This window comes from Zootoca vivipara, chromosome 11, assembly GCF_965207765.1.
Source record: "Zootoca vivipara chromosome 11, rZooViv2.hap1.1, whole genome shotgun sequence".
Lineage (NCBI taxonomy): Eukaryota > Metazoa > Chordata > Lepidosauria > Squamata > Lacertidae > Zootoca > Zootoca vivipara.
In genome coordinates, this window is record NC_142594.1 from 24,967,380 (window position 1) to 24,970,647 (window position 3,268).

The window sequence follows — 3,268 nt, forward strand, 5'->3', positions numbered from 1 at the left end:
TTGTGGCAGTAGAACTCCTGTCTGTAGGGGGTATAATGATGTCTCTATTTGCTACCTTCCCTACTCTGTTAGAGCATGAGTAAATTACTTGTAGAGCTTTTTCCGCATTGCCACTTATGAGTAATGATATAATTTCTGAAATTGTGTAAACAAATACACAAAACTAAAAACTCTCTAGTTGCAAAGATGTGGGAGAGAAGTAATTTACAGAGGAGGGCTTTTTTTCTTTTTTCTTTTTACCAGAATCAAATCAGTTCAAATGTTCAAAACAAATGGACACTTATTGCTTGAAATCAAACTGCTAATAATGGTGCATGAATGTATAAATATAATACGTGTACCTTTCAACATTCTCTGTATTTATGAGGGGCAAAGTTAGCATCTACCGTTTACACCTAGGGAACATTTAAACCCCCCCTCCCAAATACACAAAATCACACTTTATTCGGTCTGCGTCATTTGACACTTGGAAATCGTGGAATTCTAATACGTGTATTTAATTTCTTTAATGATGGGAAAATCTATTTTTTATTTAAAAAAAGAACTTCATGAATTCTGTATACTTATTCCCACTCCTTGAAAAGGAATCTTGTATTATTAGTGGAGATAATGTATGTGTCAAAAAGAAGCCTCAAAAGCACTTCCTGTGCACTTGACAGGGTGACAAAATATTTCTCCTATCCTTTCCTAATTGAGCTGCAGCACAAAGGAAGACATTATAATAATATTAATAATAGTTACATGGATATTTGTAGGTACTGTGTAACCCTTCAGTCCATTTTCCCAGACAATGGTGACTACAAAGAGGCTTCAAAATAGAACATCGCACAATATGAACGCCACTTTTTTCTATCTTACATTTTAAAAACATCATTGAAATCAGAAAGTTCATTTACAAAGGACTGGCAGTTGCAATCACAGCAATAATGTAGTGCTGAGAAAAAAAGGGTAATTGGTTTGGTAAAGATCGCTTTCCATTACACCATAAAGCACTACACAATAGGAAAGGTCGCCAATTAAGCAATCATGAATACCAAGTACTGAAGCTGATGAAAATAGGGCAGTGGTTTAAATAGATTTGCAAGCAATTTACCTTTTCACAATGTTGGCAATCTGATGCAATTTGCTTGCAATTTTGTCTGCTTTCAGTAGCACTCGAAGCTGACACTACACAGACCAAATGGCAAGGAGGCCTGCATAGAAAATGCAAAACTATCTTGGCTGCATCAGGCAACCAGAATGGTGGTTCATCAGGAAAATTACAACAATTAACATAAGTGCTGCAAAAATCAACACTTTAAATGTCACACTCTCTAGTCTGTCCAAAGACTGTAAAAGTACCATCTCCATTGCTGGACTAACAGTAAATATGAAGCAATCACCAACAAGCCTGGAGGCTGATGGCTTTACAATTGACGTGACATTCTCTGAGTGATAAAATAGCCTCTCGTTTGACAAAAGTAAGTATTTTTCTTCTTTGGATTTAACCTGGATTATGTCAACACAAAACTTACATGTTTTTTTTTCAACTTTTCTTCCCACAAAACTGTCTGGTTTACTCCCCACTCTCACCCCTAGATGTTCTCAGCCGTGGCTTCCTGTGGATTTGAAGAAAGCCAACCCTTCATACTGCAGAAAATTCTACCTACGTTGATAAAAACTGAAGTATTGATCTTTAGCTTTTCAGTGCCTGAGATTTACATCAATACCTACTTTGCAGCCAGGATGTGAAATGTGTTTGCCTGGGCCTTGGTTTTACAACCCAGGGGAGGGGGATCAGAAAAGAAAGGCACTCTCTTGAGCATTGGCTGGGAAGATAGGACGCCATCACATCATCTGTACCAATGTAAACCCAGCAAGTGTTAAAGAATGATGCCTTTTGGAGTAATTGATATCTCCTGTTATTGCTCCCATGTTTAGGGCAGAGATAAATTTGTCAGGCCATGAGTAGAATTGACTTAGTGTATACTTAATGATTTATTTTCCTTGAAAGGTAGCAAGAAAGCAAACTAGCAATGTTATTTTAGCTGACCTCATAGAGAGAGGTGGGTGAGATTGGTGACTGGGGGGAAAGTTGCATACCTCTGCTGATGTCATGTGATGCTAATGTCAGGTGATGTACCTGACTTGAGTCAACTTTGATATTCACAATCATGCTTTCCGCTGGTGTATATAGAAGATGACTGATCAAAAGATGATGCTTTGAAATGCTGAAGATTCTTCACAACGGAAGGTTAATAGCTAAAGCTGTGAAGTGGTCTCGAGGGAAGAATGAAATGCACCAACAGTGTTTATGGTAAACTGGGAGGCTGCTCAGAGTCAGTTAAGTTCCTCTGGGGAGGGAAGTGGGCAAGCTAAGTATCCCTGAGCATACTCTTTGAAGGGCTGAGCAAAAGATGTTTGGATCCTCCTCTTAAGGAAATTATTTTGTGAGGAAGGTTTGGCTCCCCAGATCAAGAAAAGAAGAAATTTCAACTGTCACTACCGTAGTAATTTCTCTACCAGGGGTGCAAAAGGAGTTTCACGCACAAAACATGGTTAGAGTTGGGAGAATCCAAAAAGGCATCTAGTCTTTGCAATACAGGAATCACAGCTAAGTCAATGCCAGAGCGACATTACAGCATGAGGGCAAAATCACCCCTCTGTCGGCACCATTCAAAGGCAATGACAGTACTGGAGAAGCTTTCATGGTTGGAGCTGGTAAGAAGAGCTTTGGATGGATGGAGAAGAGGCAAGGTATGATTTGAATTGCTTTCCAGCATGGCTGGGACTTGTGGAATCTCCATTTGTGGCAGCCTCTCTGGCCTATAATTTATATCAACATTCATTTAAAACCAACAATCTAATCAGCATTAATCACTTGCAAATAATATATGAACTGGCAGAGGAGACCAAGGGTGTAAACTAGCCTTCTATTTATTGTTGAATAAATGCCAAATTATGTTCATCATATAATATCTGTCATTAGACACTAACTCCTTATTTTTAAACTTTGAACATTTTAGACTCTTCCACGTTGACCAAGAAATCTGCTTCTTTTCCATTCCTGATGCAGTCCCGCTTCAAGTTTAGGTTCTATTTTGCTTTGCACTTTTACCACTTTTACGAATTTCTATCCAGTTCTGTTGGTAGAGTTTTCCTAATCCATGGTTTAAAGTGTTTCTATGCAAGTCACATACATAGTTGTTTTTGTGTATGGAGTAAGACGTTTACTCATCCCTCAGCACACTATGACATATCAAACTGCATATGCTGAAACCTGTTCTAC

General features: G+C 38.5%; 1 long non-coding RNA gene across 1 annotated transcript; it reads left to right on the top strand.

Moving 5' to 3' along the window:
* Positions 1-1,165: 1,165 nt before the first annotated feature.
* Positions 1,166-1,678, top strand: LOC148684233 (uncharacterized). Its single transcript, XR_015946329.1, has 2 exons — positions 1,166-1,460; positions 1,579-1,678. It is a non-coding gene; the product is annotated as an uncharacterized LOC148684233 (long non-coding RNA).
* The last annotated feature ends 1,590 nt before the right edge of the window (positions 1,679-3,268 follow it).